The sequence below is a fragment of the Vipera ursinii genome (genome assembly GCF_947247035.1).
Source record: "Vipera ursinii genome assembly, chromosome: 12".
NCBI classification, from domain to species: domain Eukaryota; kingdom Metazoa; phylum Chordata; class Lepidosauria; order Squamata; family Viperidae; genus Vipera; species Vipera ursinii.
The window spans coordinates 19,960,805-19,979,143 of NC_139525.1; the positions used below are offsets into that span (position 1 = coordinate 19,960,805).

At 46.8% G+C, this 18,339-nt stretch overlaps 1 protein-coding gene across 1 annotated transcript in view; it reads left to right on the forward strand.

The window, feature by feature from the left end:
• The window catches only part of MSN (moesin), a 95,631-nt gene that overhangs the window by 864 nt on the left and 76,428 nt on the right, over positions 1 to 18,339 (forward strand). The window lies entirely within an intron of this gene.

Genomic DNA, 18,339 nt, shown 5'->3' on the forward strand with positions numbered 1-18,339 from the left:
CCCGTGGAAAGGGCGAGGCGACCGTGCCTCTCCGGACCCCGCTCCCGGCCGGCCTCCCCCTCGATCCTGGGGCGGGCAGGCGGCCGCGGGAGGAAGGCCCCGCGGAGCATCGCCGGCTGCGGTGCGGCCGGCGGGAGGATGCCGGGCCTGCCGAGAGGCGGAGGAGGGCAGAGCCCCGCCGGAGCTTTCCCGCTCTTCAGACGGAGGGGCGGCGGCTCGGCTGCGGGCGAGCGTTTTAGCTAGGGCCGAATTTCCCGCGGTGGCCATTTGCCCACGTGAACTCCAGAGGTGTCCACGCGGAAAAGGCAGCAAAGGAGGCGCTCCGGCAGGCTCGACCCCCCTCCTGCGCCCCCTCCCCCGTTGACTAAAAGGCAATTGGTCCCTTTAGGGCGCTGGCGGCGCCCCCCACTTCTGCCGTTCCTCAGGCCAGGCGGGCCCCGGTGCGTGTGGTGGTCGGGGTCGAGGCTGCGTGATTTTTATAAAGACGCTCACCGTCCCTGCCAGTTTCTCAACCTTGGCAACTTTAAGCTGTAGGGACTTCAGCTCCTAGAATTCCCCAGCCAGCAAGACCTGCTTGCCTAGTGTCTGGCCAGTGGCTTTGGGTGCATTTATTTATTGTTTCCTAGGTTTATCTCTTGACTTTCAGTACTGGCATTCCTTTCTCCCATCACCCTTGCCTTGCTGGGGAAAGGCCGGATGATTCCTTTGGGCATATAGTCTGAGCACTTAGGGATTTCCGCCAGAGGCCTTTCCCAGCAATTAGTGTCTGAACTCCCCTTGATCTGATTGGGAGACCCCAAGGAGGAAAGGTGGACCTTCTTGCTGCCAGGCCTGAGTGTTTTCCTGTTGTCCTCATGCACAAGAAGATTGGTGGAAGAGTTGCAAGGCCGGCTCATTTCTAATAGTATCAAATGTCTTTGGAAATCCTTGTCCTGTCCTCATTTGCAGAGAAGTAAAACCTGCACCTACTGTACTCTCAGTAGTAGCAATAGTTGATCTAAGGCGGGTGGGGGGGGGATGTGTGTTAGTTAATTTTCCCAAGGGGCCACATGAAAAACGGACTGTTGTGGAGGGCTGAACCAATAGAACTGGAGGTGTGTAAGTATCAAGTGTGCACATGCGTAAATTGAAAAATAGTTGCCTTCAAAACAAAAGCAATGTACTGTTACTTACATTTGATTTTTAATTTCCAAGTGATCTCCCATGGGCCAGATAGGGACAGCCTAAGGACCAGATGTGGCCCTGAGTCTGGACAAGGCTGTGGTCCGGTCTAAAGGATCTGCAGTCCAGTATCACAGAATTCCCAAATCTGAAGCAGAAGCAATTCCCTTGAAGTTTTTGTCTGGATGTGTCAGCATTATCAGATCAACCAGACAGGGAACACGACCAGATAAGATTAATTCTAGTTTATGGTGAAGCTACATTAACAGAATCTTACAAATCTGAAAGTACAATTCTGCAGCTTGAGAACTTAGGGAGGGTTCATTCTAAGCCTGTTGTCCACCCACTACCCAGCCACAGGTTGTGCCCTCTTGTCTGGCCACTCCTAGGTAATATCTCTGTGTGTTTCTTCCCCAAAGTCATTCTGACATATCATTGCAAGATGTGAGCACCAGGGACTCCTGATGTTGATAACAATTCTAGTTGGACCCCTGTGGAAAGTTAGAGGTCAGGGCAGGCTGCTGAGGGACTGAGGTTCCAGTTTAGGGACCCAAACACTAGTTTCATGGTAAGGTAACTTATGGCTGGAGAGCTTTGAACTTTTGAAAAATCACTGGTTCAATGGCTGCTGTGGGTGCAGCTGTTTACCAACTGGTCCTTTAGCAGATGGCAGCAGTGCTTGAGGATGCTCTGTGCCATCCCTTCTGGGAAGCTTGCTCACCTGCCTTACATGCATCTTGCATGGGATTGGTTGGCACCCTCCCAAATGGAGCCATGTTTATTTTTGAAGAATGCCAAAGGGGCTGCTACCCTTGGAGGTTGGCCTATTAACTTTTGTTGTTTTCTAATATTCTTTTAAGTTAAAAATAAGTCAGATGATGTAGAGATTTAGCCCTCCAGGAGAACCTGTTGATTCCAAGCAGGAGCAAGGCAGAGCTCACAGCTACAGTTGGGGGGGGTGCATGGCATGGGGAGCAGCATGTGGCTCAGTGCCTCTGGAGACTGGGGGTGTGTGCCTGTGGCATGGGGCACCTTGGCTTGGGGGACTGATGGGATCTCCCAGGTTTGCTAATCACTTGTGCTTGGCCTGGTTTTGCTGCCTTACGTTGGATCAGGGCCAATGGCTTTGGAGAGCTTCCGTATCTTGTGTTCTTGTACCTTTCAAAATTGAATTTCAGTGTTTTCCCTGTGATGTGCTGAAATACACACAGCTGATGTAAGCTGTAATAAGCTGTATCTTTCTGACTATTAGCTTTGGAAAAAGAGTTTTGAACTGAAATCATTGCAGATCTTCCCTCTGCTGAGAACATGTTATTTTGGAGCTGGTAAATTAGTTCAGAGGTGCTGAAGAGCCTTGTCTGAGATTGACTTGCTAAGAAAGGTTAGGTTTGTTAAATCTTGAGTGTCAAGTCTGTACTTGACTGCCTTTTGAGGAAAAACAGGAAGACTTTAAGAGAAGAAAGGACAATCTTGGCTTATTTTCTAGCTGAAAAGTTCAAGAAACAAAATAGGAGACTAGTTTGATTAGCTCACAACAGAGGAGAATGTTTTTCAAAGTGGTGTAGATGGGGGTGGGGGAAATGCCATGCACAGCTTCCTTAAAATACTAAGGGTATTGTGAATGGATTCCCCCCTCCCACTGCTGGCAAAAGATCAGTTTGATTCTCTAACTCCTTGTTCCTTAGATTGTACAATAGCTCCTTTAAAGGGATGGGTATTTGATACTTGAGTGGTATAACCTTTGAAATGAGATGGAGCTGCAGCTTTCATCTCTTCAGCTTTTTAAAAAAAGCCCTGCCATTTTTAGAAAGAAAGAAACCAAAAGGCTTCTTTGTTCCTAGGCAGGAGGGCTTTTTTGACATGCCAGGCTAGCACCACTGTGAGGTTTGCAGACCTTCTCTTGAGAAGGCGGATGTTGTAACAAGCCCCCCTCCCCTCTCTTCCTGTTCCCTTCAGAGGCCCACCTTCTGCGCCTCCTCCCTCCCCCTGGCCTGGGGCCATCAACAAGCAATCCACACTCAGCTTTTCAGACATTGGGTACATTTGAAACTATCTACAGCTGTGAGTTCATAGCTTGAAGGTGGATTTAGGGAACAAATCCATGAGGCTTCTGAACCAAATTCCTAGCTGGAGTCCTTAAGGCAGAGGTCATCTGCAGCCATGCCTTCTGGGCCAGAGGACTTGTGCACCAGATGAAAACCTCAAATTCACACAATGTCTGGGTCAGCTGTTCTGGCTTCCAGTGATAATGGATAAATACTATTTTATCTGATCTAATTTTATATAAAAAAATTAAAGCCAGAATTCTTGGAATTGATTAGTTACTTAATTTACATGGCTGAATGGCCGGTTAGGAAATTCTGGGAGTCGAAGCGATTCAGCCATGCTGACTAAGGAATTCTGGGAGCTGAATTCTACACACTTTAAAGTTGCCAAGATTGAGAAAGACTGTCCCACTGTTTGCAATTACCGTAAATGATAAACTAAGAATGCCTGCTTAGCCTTCTTAGGGCAAAAGCATGTCTTCAGTGAGCCTGAGTAGCATTCTTGTTTTAAGTGTGCCAGAATTACCCTGATGATCTAAGACAGGGGTGTCAAACTGCCTGCCGGCGGGCCGGACTCATCATCTGGAAGCCACGCCCACCCCATTGCTGGCAATGGCAAAACTCTTCCGATACATTGTGCAACGTCACATGACGTCGCGAGTTTGACATGTCTGATCTAAGACGTTCCCCTTTTCACAGGCAGAATTCTGTACTTGGGTATTATTTATTTTTTATGTTGTTCAATTTCTAGAGCTGCCTATCTTGGATGCAAGATTAAGTCTTAGATTCTTTTTATTTTTGTTAAACCCACCTTTATTATTTTTATAATTAACTCAAGGTGGCAAACATACCTAATACCTCTTCATCCTATTTTCTCCACAACAACCCTGTGAGGTGGGCTGGGCTTAGAGAGGAAGTGACTGGCACAAAGGGGGTCCTGTTCCAAGAGAAAACCTGAATGTTTTTGAATTAATTTGTTTTAATTTAAATTAATTTGAATTAATTGTTCATGTGATTCTTCATTTAATAATCTCTTTTTGTCACATTAAAATTACACTATGGGAAGAGTTTATAGATCTGAGAGCCATCCAAACTCTCCATCAGCCTCAGGGTATTAGTGAGGCTTCTGGCAATCTGAAGGAGTTGATGACTCAGGTCCTTATCTTCTCAGAGATTACACAGGAATGTGCAACTTTTTTCAAATTATATGTGGGACCTCATTTCCTGACCTCTCTGGCATGCAAAGCACAGAAATAAGCAGTTGATGGCTGTTGAAGCCTTTGGCGTCTAGTCATGCCGGCCACATGACCACGGAGACAAGCGCTGGCTCTTCGGCTTTGAAACGGAGATGACCACCGGCCCCTAGAGTTGGAAACGACTAGCACACATGTGCGGGGGAACCTTTACCTTTACCTTATATTTGTAGGCTTTGTCTTTATTGCTTAAAAGAGCCAAGTTATGATAACATTACTTAAAAACTCCAAATTGGCCCAGTAAAATAAAGAGTCCTTCATGAGTCCGTTTACCGGTTGAGCTCCGGATGGCTCCCGACCTTTGCTCCTTCCGACGTGACCTAAAAACATACTTATTTGAACAAGCCGGCCTGGTCTGATGGGTTTGGGGTATTTTAAATATTATTGTACTAATTTATTGGATTTGGGCTGCAGTATTTTTTTTAACTTTTGTATATTGTATTTTTATTGTATTGCCCTGTACACCACCCTGAGTCCTTCGGGAGAAGGGCGGTATAGAAATAAAATAAAATAAATAAATAAATAAATATCAGGATTTGACTGCTGGAATTGCATGACTCCTGGAATTATTGACCAGCCTCAAATATTTCATTCTTGGCCAGGAAGATCAAGTTGGTGAAGACCTCTTGAGAAATGTATCCTAGTTTTATTTAGAGTTAGTTGATCTATTTCAGCCCTGCATTTGGTTAGGATGTGGGACTGAGTCTCCTGACTTATGCCAGGAAGATTGGAGCGTGGATCTGTTACTCTGGCAGCGGTTGATTATTTATTATATGCCAATGAGTGAAAGGTGTAGATTTCCTTGTTTGTCAGCATGGCCATTAGCCTGGGGTGCCCTGTGGGGCTCCATCTTGTTCCCTTATTTGCTAGCAATGCCAAAGAAATCAGCTGAAGCTTTGCTGTGAGTTTTCATCAGTATTTCAATCATAGTAGTTGTATTGGTTTTTGTCATTAACCCTGAGCAGATTGGCCTCAGATGTTGCTTCAGTTCAGTAGTATATGGGATGAGGGTGAACAAGCTGAAATTAAAGCCAGACAAGTTGGGAATTCATATTTCTGTAAGGAAATTTGGCTCAGGGCTGGTATTCAGTCTGTGATGAGAACCGCAACTCCTCTGGAAGTCTTGAACAGCACCCATGGGGGGCTTCCTAGCAGTGCCCCATGGCAGTTTTCAGACGAAAGCTGGGGAGCACATTTACAAAATTTGGCAATAGTTTTGCCTTTGTTGAATAGTAGTTGGGCTGCTACAGTACATTTGTGCATGAAACGTACCCAAGAAAGTTGCTAGCTGTGAATGGAATCGCAGTGAGATCATGCCCACATAGATGTTGTAAGATTGCTGCTGGTTAACACATCTTTTCTGGGCTCAATTCACTGCTAGACTGTTTCTTGAAAGCTGCCTGGGCCATTTCATTTGGCAGTAAAATCCAGGGACAAAGGGGGTCTTGGATGGGTCAGGCTTCTGTTCAAAAAAAGTGAAAAAAATATTCAGGATGGCTTGCTTTCAATTTAAGACTTTGGAAGAACATTATATACCGTGCAGTGTTAGAAATACTTAGGAATTGATGTGCTTTACCTTTTAAAATGGTACAGTCAATGAGCTGAATGGGTTGTGGTTATAAAGTTGGTTGGGAACAACATCTTCCCTTTTAAGGGAAAAAAACTGAGTAATTATGGCAAAAAGGAATATATGAACTGTTCTGTCTGCTGCCTTTCATATTCTACTATTTCATGTCTTGGAAGCAGTTTAGTAGCTGCTGCCAGAAACAAGATGTTCCTTTTATTTATGCCATTTTATTACATTTTTACCAAAGACCTGCTCTTTTTTATGCTTCCTCCACCAATTTACTAAGCATTCTGTTGTGTTGCTATGATTACCAAGAAAAAAACTGGGAAAAGAAGAAGATAGAAAAGTACATTCACTAAGGTTTTTCATAGGTGAATTTTCTATAATTAAATTCAACTTTGGAGGACCTTAACAAACAACCTTTCCCATCTTCTTCCTCTTTGCCCTGTTCATTTGTTTTACAAACGATTTGCCCGAGCAAGGAAGAACTTTCTCTGTTTCAGATTTTTCATGAAGAGAGCTGGAACCTCTTTGCTTGCTGGGCCTCCTGAGTTCTAGTGTAACCACTTCACCAATATCCTTCCCTTGCAGGATATTGCCCACAGCACAACAAGTACATTTCCTCTTTTATTGTAACACCAAGAGCTGCTTGGTTTTTATTAAAAAGGATTTCAGCTTTTTGTGTTTTATTACTTAACATGGCTCTCTTGGGATGTCTAGCATATGTTAGATGTTGGTGAAGATCTCTGAACTGTTGTTCCCTCTCGATGATTTTCCCCATAGTTGCATAAAACACAGCCTCCCCTCTCCAAAATGGGTTTGGAGCCCCTTGAATCCCTCCAGAAATTGCTGCAGTCCTGCAGTTTTCACCATAAGAAGGGGAAATTGCTAAATAAATGGAAAGTAATCAAGTTTACTTGCGTTCAGTTGTGTCTGACCTCAGAGACTGCCTAGACAAGTCCTTGCAGATTTTTTTGGCAAGATTTTTCAAAAGTGGATTGCCATTGCCTGCTTTCTAGGGCTGAGATAAAGGGACTGGACCACGATGACCCAGTTGGCTTTGTGTTAAATATGGGACTAGAATTTACAGTCCCCTAGTTTCTAGCCTTGTGCTTTAATCATTACACCAAACTGACTTTTAATTTTGTTATTAGTTAATTTACTTACAGTATGTTTAAATCAGATTTAGTTTCTTTTTCTATTCTTTGGAGTTCAGCCTTTAGCAGGGGTGTCAAACCGTGGAAGCCACGCCCACCCCATTGCCGGCAATGGCCAAACCGTGCGTGACGTCGCGAGTTTGACATGTCTGCAGGTTCCTAACCTTTCATTGGCTAAACTGAAGAGATGGGCCGGTTCTCCCTTGTTCCTCATGAATTGGCCTGGAGCCCAAGGATGAGCTGAGAAGCCTCCCGGCTGTGGTGACTGGATTCTGACCCAGGTACAGCACTTGCGAGAGATCCACTCCGGGTGCAGCCCCCTTGGGTCATTGATTTGTCCCGTTGAATCAAACGGCTAGAAACAAACTTTCGATAAAATCCAGAACTTAAATATTCACCAGTTCCCTGAAGTTGCCCTCTGAGTAAAATTGGATGAAAACTAACAGTTAAGAGCGATTGTTACTGTTTTTAGAAGCTTTGATTGTTTATTACTTCAATTTGTATGCCTCCCCCTCACATTCATGACTAGCGAGGGCCACCAGCACTCAGAGCAAGGCCAAGACTGCCCTCTTCAAGGTCAGGCGGGGGCGGGGAGCGTGCACTGCCCAAGCGTGAGGGCAGGATTTTTTTTCCTTTTTGTGGGGTATTTGAAAGATTTTGATTTGGCTAATTAAATACAATTGCCTATTTTAAGACTATGGGTTTTTTTGAGCCTTTCCATCCCAAATTCTGCAAATTGGGATGGTGATTTTTAGGGAACAGGTCACAACCCCCCCCCCAGGAAAATATTCAAAATATTCTTCACAGAAATGCTTGCTCTTTGAAGGACAAAACAATTTAAGCAGAACACAGTATAAAGTATTATCCAATCTATTAAAAATGGCAGATCAAACACCTCCTAAATATCTTGGCGCAACCCTGTTTGTTTACAGCCTGTTAATAAATACTGGATTAGAGGCCTCTCCTCTCTTGCCAGGTGCTGCTGGTGGGCTGCCTTGGTCCTTGGGCCCAGAGAGATGGGGCGGGCTGGAAAAGCTGCTGCAGGGAATTGAAGGGGTTGTGACAATGCAGCCAAGCCAAATGAAGCGAAGGATGTTCGCCACAGTTGCACTAGGTTGTCTCGCGGGTTCTGTGTCCTTGTGCAAAGGCATTTCTCCCCAAGTGGTGCTGAAGGTTGTAGGGATGGTGGCGCATTGTGAAGTGTGCCTTTAATGGAGCCTTATTTATTTATTTGCCAGTGAAGCTGGTTTCAGTCACTGGTGTAGTAACTACCAGAGGCGAAAAACTAAGTGGATCTTCCTCCAAGTTTTTCCAGAAATGAAAATTCCCCAAACTCTTGAAGGCCTGGGCGCTGCCTTAGCTCTGAGAAAGGGCCCCCCCACCCCACCCCCCCTCTCTCTGTGTGTGTGTGTGTGTGTGAGAGAGAGAGAGAGAGATGGAGATGGAGATGTCACTCCCCTGAGATTTGTTCTTGAGATGGATGGAAGTGAGAGAAGCCCAGGAGACCACAGCCATCTCCCTATCACAATGGGCAAGGTGTTGCTGCTGGGTCACCTGCTCACTAAATAGGTGTAACACCCACCACCCATCCACCCAATGGGGGTTTCTTCTCACTTGCTTTGAAAGGAATTTCAATAGCAAATGCTTTTTCTGCTGGAACAAGAGCTGGTCTAGAAGAGGCAGGAAATTTTTCTACCTGGCACCAGATAGGACTGATTAGGAAGTTGGAGAGTGATGTTGAAAAGCAGTAAAATCCTAAGCATTTAATAGCTTGAACTGGCAGGGGGGGGGAGGAGGCTGGCAACATGTTTGGAAACTCCCAGCTGAACTGGGTGGACCCACCAGCTCCTATTTCCAAATTGCTGAGAGTAGCAAAACTATCTTAACTGTGATATCTGAGCAGCTTTCAAATGCTTCCTTTTTTAAAAAGTTGAAGTTCAATTTTTTTCAGTGAAGCCTTGCTCACAATATACTGCAGCGTTGTAAATTCACAAGGCTGCCCTCATAATTCCTTGCACAGACCAGGCTAATACAGGTAGTTCTTGACTTACAACTATAATTGAGCCCAAAATTTCTTTTGCTAAGTGAGACAGTAGTTAAGTGAGTTTTGTCCCATTTTACCACCTTTCTTGCCACATTTATTAAGTAAAACACTGCAGTTGGTAAGTTAGGAACAAGGTGGTGAATCTGGCTTCTTTCCAATCAACTTTGCTTGTAAGGAAGTTGCAAAAGAGGATCATATAACCCCGGGACACTGCGACCATCATATGAGTAAGTTGCCAATTTGATCACGTGACCACAGGGATGCTGCAACAGTCATAAGTGTGAAAAACGGTCATATGTCACTTCAGTGCCATTGCAACTTTGAACAGTCATTAAATGAACCGTTGTAAGTAGAGGACAACCTGTATGCCACAAGGGCTCTTTTGCAGGGTGGAGTCAAAAGCGTCAAGATGGCAGCTGTGACTCATAAAAAACGGTGGGGCTTCAATCAAGTGGTTATGGCGGCCAGTAGAGAGTGTGCTTCCTGCCCTGGGAATACCTTGTGCCTTTTCCTAGGAGGATGGTTAGCTTGGCGGATTCAGTTAAAACTGAAACTATTTTCTCTATTTTGTTCCATATAATTAAGTTATTTGGACATGAACTCATTATTTTTTTTTAAAAAAGAGGTTGGTCCCTTCGTATCTGTATGTATTTGGTAGATATTTTTTGTGAGCAACCCTCTATTAATATTGGAGTTTCCAATTGCTCACCAATGCCCGTGTGGATGGTGGATTAGGGTTAGGTTTAATTAACTGTTTTTCCCATGCCATGAGTCCCTGTGTTCTCAGCTCTCTTGCATCTGAGGTTGGTTGAGGTTTAAAATTTGCATATTGGCATTTAATTCAAATTGTGGGAAGGATCATGCTTTAGAATCTGGGTCCATGAAGCCGGTAACAACTGCGTTTATTCCAACTTGGAATAATCACAACGTCGGATTTAGCATTTTTTGACCAGCCGGAATTTTGAACCTTTTTCGCTCAAAGAACTCGGCGAGCTTGAATCTGCCAGGATAAAGTTCTGCAAAGGAATGTCTGAGCGCCCCCCCACACACACACACTCCTGCCAAGTTCTGCAACCCCTCCCCGGCCCAGGCAGGCCCCGGAGCCCAGCCTTTCCCGCTTTGCGCCCTCCCCGTCCGGGGCCAGGAAGCGCAGCGGCGGCTGCCCAAAGGAAGCGAGCCGCGCATCTGCGCCTGGCGGCGGGGGCAGCACTTTGGGCGGGAAGGGTGACTCAGAGCTTCCTTCTCCGGCTGACGTCGTTTCGCGCCCTCCCCGGCCGGGCCGGCTCGGAGAGCGCCTTATTTGGCCGGCTCGGCTGGGCCCCGCGCAACTGCCCGCCCTGCCCGTCTCCGCGCAAGGAAGCGGCCGCGCGTTGGGGAGGCGAGCTCGCAGGCGTCTTCTCCCGGCTGGGCTGGCCGGCGGGCGCTGCTCCCCGGGACGGCCCTGGGCGCGTCTCGCCTGCGGTGCCTGGAGCAGAGGCGGGATTGGCCCCCGTTAATAGGCGCTGGGTGGCAAACAGTCTAGGGGCCTCTAGTATGGGGGTACAGCGGGGCCACCAAACTCCAGCGCCCCCCTCCCGCACTGCAGGGCTTCTCCCGGAGGCCGCCCTGCTCGAGGGCGGGAAGCCCTTGTGGGCAGGGGCGGCAGTGAGAGGAGGAAGGAGGCTTTCCGGAGCTGGGCGCTGGGCTTGCCCTTCCTTGTGTTTCGGTAGAGGCTAGAAACGCAGCGGCCCCTCCTGCCCGCACCTGGTCAGGAGAAGGGTGCCCCCCCCAAGGACCTTCAGGTCCAGGGCTGCCACCTCAGACTCTTCACAGCATTGGCCAAACCAAGGCGTGTTGATAGGGTCCTCCTTTTCCTTTACAGACAGCCTTGGAATAAGGAGCTTTCTGCATAAAAATAGACCAATGCGATGAAAAAGAGCAGAAACCAAAAATGCAGCGTTGAAAAGACCAGAAGACTAAAACCAACCAACCAACCAGGTTAAGGCAGAAAGTTGACAGAACAAAAATTGGTATGAGCTTAGCAGATGGTTTTAATAACAGGAAGTGCCTCCCCTCCCATTTCTGAAGCCCCCACCCTCTCTCTTCACTAGGGCTTAGCAAGCGAGCAGCTCTCTTTTCCAGTGCCTTCGTCCTGCTGAAAGCCTCTAATGGCTCTTGCGGGGTTCCCAAGAGGCCTCCTGGTAAGCAGGCCTCTTGGAAGCCTTGAACCTGGGCATACTTGCCCTTCTGCAAGGGGGGGGGGCAGCTCTTTTCAATTTGCTTCAGCTGGATGGCTGAATCCTGCTGTGGGGGGGCACTGTGGATCAAGGGGAGCCCTGTGCTGTGCTTTGCCGCACCTGGTCTCCTTTTGGAAAAGTGGCCAGGGGCTGATCTGCCTCTCCAGAAGCGGGGTGGTGGTGGGGGAACGGACAGATGGACTTCGGGTCTTCTCTTCAGAACAGGCATCTGCCCTTTGGGCTTCCCAGGGTTTGTGGTGGCATTATGGGACTCCCCGCCTCCCTGCAGCCTTTTCTGGAGAGGCTATAGAACAGGGGTGTCAAACTCAATTTCATGGAGGGCCGCATCAGCATTGCGGTTGTCCTCAGGGGGCCGGGTGGGTATGGCCAGGGTGGGCGTGGCCTACTGGGTGGGCGTGGCCATGGTGGGTGTGGCCTACTGGGTGGGCGTGGCCAGCTCTACATTGTTTGCATCAAGGGTTTCTATGGGGGCCTGGGCAGGAGTGGGACAGATCTGAGGGTCTCTGGCAGAAGGAGGGTCTCTGGGCCAGGGCCAAAGCAGTGGGGGCCATTCCCTCACTGTTTCCAGGATGGCTTCGCGGGCCACATGAAAACACTTTGCGGGCCGCATCCGGCCCCCAGGCCTTGTGTTTGACATGTCTGCTATAGAAAGATGGTGAGTCTCCTTCAGTTTCTGCCTCCTATTGATATCAAGCCCGTGATTCTGAAGATGAGGAGACATCAAAACAATTCATGTGGTTTGCCGTCATAATGATGGTTGAGTTTGTTTTCCTCCAGGTTGCTTTTAAGGATGACTGTTCAGCTGTTCACCTCTAGGAAGGGCTAAACTCTGAAGGAGGGGTAAAAATGTGCAGCAATGATAATACCACAAGGTTTTTCTCCCCCCCCCTCCCCGCTTCAAGGATAAGTTTTACTGTTAGGCAAAGCTGAGGAAAGGAGCCTCTTGGTGGCTGGCCCTCGTGTTCATGTCATTGGCATTGAGGCTTTCTACAGGAAGTGTTTTATTGTAGGGCTAACATTGTTGCTTTAAAACTGCAGTTTGCATGTTCGGCATGCAAATTGTTTAATAATAGTTTGATACAATCTGAATCCAGATAATGGTTGTGCACAAAAACTACTTCTCAGTACCTGGAAGAGAAAAGACACCTAATTCTGCTTTAGTGATTGCCAAATTTGCTCACTCCTAAAAAGTCCCCTGAGATCAGTGAAGTTATTTGCTCCTTAAGTTCAGGTTTTGGCTTTTGGATGCTGTGCTTGACCCAGGAGCTGCACAGCTTCACCAGACTGTTTCAGCTCTGGCTCCTTAAATTGCCAGCCATGTTCTCCTAATCAGCAGGAGATCGAGTCTTCCTCTTCCTGCCAGGATTTCTATGTCCTGGGGGGCTCTAGAGCAGCGCTTTTCAACCTTTTCACCCATTGTGCCACTTTTAGGATATGGCAACTTCCGAGTACCACCAGTCGCCTAGCAATGTGTCAAAAACTTGACCCAAAAAAAAAAGAAAAAAATGAAGTACAGGTAGTCCTCGACTTACAACAGTTTGCTTAGTGACTGTTTGAAGTTACAATGGCACTGAGAAAAGTTCCCCCCAAGCCACAGCTGAGCAAGACACCTGCCTGCCCGCCCGGCGGCGCTCTTCCTCCTGTCCAAGGTTTTCATTGCTGTGAGCATTTCTGTTGAGGATTGGCAGTGGGGGTGGTGTGGTGTGGTGGTTTTTATCCCCCCCCCTGCTGGGTGGTTGCAGCAGGTTTTGGTCACTTCACATGACCCTGGGACACTGACCGTCATAAATATGAATCAGTTGCCAAGCGTCTGAATGTAAATCACAAGACCCTGGAGATGCTGCAACATTCCAGCTGATTAGCACTTTTACTGGGCTCAGAAGTGGCAGGACCAGCGCTGAGCTCCAGCTGGATCCTGGCACTGATCATGGCGCTTCCGCTGAGCCCTGACAGCCCTGCAGTTCCAGCCGTCTCTTGCTCAGGCTTGTGCGGTGCTGCCACTGGTTCAGCTGATTCCCCTCCCCCGCTACCACTTTTCAAGGATGGTCCTGTACCACCTGCCAGGTGCCAATGTACCACAGGTGGTACCTGTACCACTGGTTGAAAAGCCCTGCTCTATGACAACTCACCCTGGCCAACTCGCCCCGGGACAACTTGTCCTGGGACAAGAGTTACACTAATATCAAAGAAATAGTGGAATAGAATCAATCATTAAAGAAAGGATGCCAAAAGAGGGAGAAAATGAAATATTAATAAAAATTAAAATAGTTTTAAAAATTATTTTAAATAATTGAATTGTTGCATTGTGCAGTGAGTTGGCTGTGGCAAGTTGTCCCATTCTGGTCCTGGAGAGCCCCAAGACCCTTGTAGGCTGGACACACGTCTACATGACTTTGCATGTAGTCTCAGATTTGCAACAGCAGATGACAGACAGCAGCCTGGCTGGATTTCCTTGCTTCTCTAGTCATCACCTGTGAGTGGCGTTTCCCATCTCTGGCTCCTTCTGGGGCCACAGAGCCTTTGAGAAGCCTCACCCATCTCTGGAGAGCAGATGGTGCAGGGCAGGGGGTTGGGGGAGCCCAAGAGTTTTGCAGCCAAGGGAAGCAAAGGAAATGGGGAACTAGCCCAGCTTCTGTGCAGGTCAGCCTGACTTTCTGGCCAGTTAGTCATGTTGGGGAAGGTCCTGAATGGAAAAGGGAGGACAATAGTGGCTTTCAGACACAGACTGCCTTGCGTCTCCCACCCCCACCCCCAGGAGGCAAAGTGCAGGTTCTTCTTCACTTCCTCCGAGGCACAGCCCCAGCTGGCTGGAGTTAGTTCTCAGACCAAAACATATTCAAAAGAAAAAGCCTGCTGGTTTGGGCGGCTACCTCCAAGCTAGCAAAGGACTGTCGGGAATAACATGCGATTTACAAAAGTGTCAGATGTCTACTAGATGGCAGCAAAGGGAGGCAGAAAGCCATCTAGTTGCTCTGTGCTTTGCAACCTGTCAGCTTATTCCAACGCTCCAGTAAGAGTGCATTTTCTTTTACATCACTGGTCTGAAAGTTTGAAAGCTGCCAGCCCAAGATAAAAATGATGATAATTTCTGTTTTCTAGTTTTCCCACATTTTTCTAGTGTTAGGCCAATCTGCAACCAAAGCGTTATGCAGAATTGGGTTCTGTATTTGCAACTAAGCAGAGAAGTGTTCCTGCTCTAAAGAAAGCATATATTTCTGAAGAGAATTTTCAATTTTTAAATTATATACAGGGCCAAAGGGAGGGGCAGATTTCTGCTCTGGATCCTATTCAGAAATTATTTTTTGAACTGTCATCTTTATCAATGCTTTGCAACAACAAGCTGAAAGAGCTCAAGGAATTATTACACTGTTTTGTGCTTCCCCTTGTTCTGGAACATTAGTTGTGATAGCAATAGCACTTATTCTTATATACCGCTTCACAGTACTTTGCAGCCCTCTCTAAGCGGTTCACAGAGTCAGCCTTTTGCCCCCAACACTCTGGGTCCTCATTTTACTGACCTCGGGAGGGTGGAAGGCTGAGTCAGTGACAAGAAAAAATAGGAGGCACTAAGACATGGGGGAGGAGGGATTCATACACAGCAGAAACCCATTGGTCACTAGATGGTAGTAACAAAATAGGGGTAATGATGATTATTTGTGCCATCTGGTGCTCATCTGGATTTTTGTAGCTCAGGTAATCCTCTGGGATGCTGGCCTTGCACCTGGCAGCTGCTCAGAGAGAGCTGTGATTGCGCGGCTCATTCCAGGAATTGGGCTAAGAGGAAACTGCAAATGTTCTGGCTGAGGGGATCTGGTGGGGAGGTGATCCTTGCCAATCAATCATTTAACAGTTTTAAGGTTGTGGAAAATGTGAGCATCCCGTAGAGACTGGTCAGCTCTGAAAACATGCAGAAGAATGCAGTATGTGCTACCTGAAACACAATTACGGCAGAAAGATGGAGTCAAACAATAGTTTGGTTTGTGCAACACACTAAACCAAAATGTAGCTTGTATATTTTTTATTTTGCATGTATTTTGAACCCCACATGCTTGCAAACATGGTTTGTGAAAAACACTTGTGCTGCCGAAGATTTTTCACCATTCAAGAACTATTTTGATATCCAAGGGCAGACTAATATCTCTTACCACAGGCCTCCTTTCCTTCTTTCCATGTTTTCTAATCTGACAATAACAGTTGTAAAGTAGTTTGATCAAAAAAGGAAGTTTTCAAGACAGGCACAATCATGTAAAGACTCTTGGGACAGTCTTAAAAATTCCACCCAGCAAAGACCAGGAACTGGGTGGGGCACATCTGATCCTGCAATGGCTCATCATGTTGGCTGAGTAACTGCCAAGAAATGAGCCGATTGCTCACAAAAGTGATGGTTGGGTCACTGGGCCTGCCCAGACAATGAGGTCTGCTCCAGAAATATCTTTGGCCAGAAATGGTCATCTCGGGGAAGCCTCTTATCCAGCTCCTTTTAACACAACCAGTTCTGACTCTGCCTGCCTACTGTAGGCTTCACAGAGGAGTCATGGACATTTTGAAAACCGGACTCACCCTAGTGTTATTTTGGGGAAGAGGAAGTCTTGCACCCCAGATATGCCTACCGACGCAGACTTTCACTGGAGGTGAGGCCAAGTTTAGGAAGGGCTTAAGCAATGGTGAAATCCTGGCCTCTGGTCACCTCTTTAGTGTAAGTCAGACATGTCAAACTCGCAACATCATGTGACGTCGCGCAGTGTATTGGAGCTTTTTCTCCATTGCCAGCAGTGGGGTGGGCGCGGTTTTGGGATGATGCATTCAGCCCGCCAGCTGGCAGTTTGACACCCCTGGTGTAAGTGATGGTTCAGGTGCTGAAGAGACTCAGGTTCTAGTTCCTCTGCCCAGGCAAGCTCCCTGTGAGATGTTAAGCCCCCCCCCCCACCTCACACTGAGCTCTTAAACAAAGAGAGAGAGGAATCTTGTCCAACCTGGATTTGCTGCACAGGGATCCCAAGGAAGTAACTTCCAACTCCTGAAGGTGCACTGAAGCAATGGAGATCATATAGAGATGGGCTTTGTTTGGAAATATAATCTTTCTGCCTGTAATGGATTTAATGCAGTTGTTCCTGCAACAGCTTATGTGTAACATGTTTGATTTCTGCAAATTTTCATTTTCTGGCAGTTCGATTATGTCATTTGGGAGGGGAGTCAGAGGTGCCTGTTATTTCACAGACCTTAATTATTACATTAAGTTATAATGTGGTTTGTTTAGCTGTAACCTGGGATATTACATGAATCTATTCAATGATTATCAATCATAGTTTATGGTTCATTCAGCTGATTGTGGTACATCCACTGTAGAATAGTGGCACCATATTGCAGTGGCTTTTAAGCCATGGCTTAAGGCCTAGTATACTGTGCAGGCTCCAATTACAGTTGAATTCAATAAACAATGATTGCCAATCCTCAGTTTGTTGTGATTCGAGGAAATGCATTAGCAAAATGTGATGGTTGGCTTTCTCAAACTGTTCTGTGTTTCTCTCTGGCTTGTAATCTCTGGCTCAAAACATCTGTGAGCAGCAGCACTATCTCCCGAAGCAAAGAAGGGAGAGAAGGGGTGGCAGCTGAAAGCCTTTTATTGCAAGCCAGGCAGGAGCAGAAATAGCAGAGCTTCCAGAGGGACATGAAGGGTGAAGTGTCACTTTCAGCCCTTCGGGGTTGACCGATGTAGAGGACCAGTCCTGCCAGGTGCTCACTTCTAGTGAGGGGGGCCATCCAAAGTGGGCTCAGATCAGATGAAACCAGAACTGGGGTTTTTTGGCATTTAGAAAAGACCCAGGAAGGACTGGTTTTGTATAAGGTACTACAGTAAGGTTATTTGAGGGAACACCTGCTGCCGGCATCAAACGCCCTTCGCCCAGTGCGCTCCCACAGGGAGGGTCTGCTCAGGGTTCCGCCGGTGAGAGATTGCCGGCGGGTGACACCCAGGGATAGGGCCTTCTCGGTGGGAGCGCCTGCCCTCTGGAACCAGCTGCCGGTAGAGCTGAGGACTGCTCCCGACCTCCGATCATTCCGCCGGGGCCTGAAGACCTGGCTCTTTGAGCTCTCGGGCCCAGGCTGAGGAGAAAATTTTAACTGGGGTTTTAATCTACAGGGTGAATTTAATGCTTTTTTAATTGGTTTTAACTTTTGTATGTTTCGATTTTAATTCCCTGTAACCGCCCTGAGTCCTCAGGGAAAGGGCGGTATACAAATGCAAATATTGAATTAAATTATTAAAATATTACCATACGCAGGAGAAAAAGTATTGAAATACAAGGGATGAATGGACCATGAGAGGGCAGGATTTGCAGGAATGATAAAACTGACCAGGGACAAAACAAGTACTTTTATAAGAGCCTTGGTGGAGGAGTGGGCTAATGCCTCCTTAAGTAACACCAGCTGCCTGCAATTAGTGCAGGTTCGCGTCCCACCAGGCTCAAGGTTGACTCAGCCTTCCATCCTTCCGAGGTAGGTAAAATGAGGACCCAGATTGTTGGGGGCAATAAGCTGACTTTGTAATAATGCCGCTTGGGGGTGTGTGTGAAAGCCCTAATAAGCAGGCATATACATAGAATGAAGGCTACTGCTAAGCTTGTAAGTCGCCCTGAGTCTTCGGAGAAGGGCGGGATATAAATGGAATTAATAAATAAATAAAATTAAGTAATAATAAAAGTCTGGAAAATTTATGGACTGTTTGCTGAAAATTGAAAAAATAGGTTTGAGATTTTTGGATCTGTTTATGGAAAAGGGTTGAATATGGAGACAAGGAGACCTTAATATAACTTCAAAGAGGGAGGAGAAAGAATAAACTTGTAATTTCAATAAAGAATGGAAGTCACTTCTTTAAT